Source organism: Rhagoletis zephyria, unplaced genomic scaffold (assembly GCF_001687245.7).
Source record: "Rhagoletis zephyria isolate East Lansing unplaced genomic scaffold, Rhagoletis_zephyria_1.1 Rzeph_scaffold_00679, whole genome shotgun sequence".
NCBI lineage: Eukaryota > Metazoa > Arthropoda > Insecta > Diptera > Tephritidae > Rhagoletis > Rhagoletis zephyria.
In genome coordinates, this window is record NW_016157763.1 from 1 (window position 1) to 774 (window position 774).

The following is a 774-nucleotide window of genomic DNA, read 5'->3' on the forward strand; positions in this document are numbered from 1 at the left end:
TCTCCCGAGGCAGACAAAGTTCTGTGGTTGTGTGCCTAGAACGGCATTCGCAGGGCGGGAGTCTACATAACTTACCACTATCTCGCTCGCGATCTCGACGGTGCACGTTGTATGCGGCGCAATTCAACAGGGTTGAATTGCCGTGCAAACTCATCTCTTGGACCGCAGCTATTAATATTCCATGCCTTCCCATAAAGACAGTTATCACCTCGATCTTGCTCTGGAGTCCGTTACAGTTAAATTGTAGCACCTTTGTGTGCCTTGGGAGACCGAGTGAGATGTCTGGTGTTAAAGAGTTGTGTTACCTGCCGGCCCCCTGCTGTACGTGCTGCAAAACGTCACTAATGAGCAAACCTTTAATTATTGAATCATGGGCTGTTATAATTTGTAAATTTTTTATTATTTACCTTGGCGCAATAAACAGGTGAAGTAATAAAACAGCTTTCTCGCTTTATTTTCTGACATTCGGCTGCCTTATAGTAAAATTTTAAAGGCCATATTTCAAATAAGGCAGTGTCAAAATCTTTCTTCTCCCTCTAATTACTTCAGCTGGTATAATTACGCCATGATTATTTACCAAGAATTGGGATTCAAGCACAGAAATCAAAAGCTCCTTCCTTGATAAATTATAGTGCTATTGACAAGCGTTTACAAATTGAAATTTCATGTGAAAATTAAAAACTTAAAACTAGATTCTCATTACAGCATAAATTACTTTGTTTCGATCAAATTACTTCACATAAAACAAGTCAGTTCACATTTTCTTTCATAATT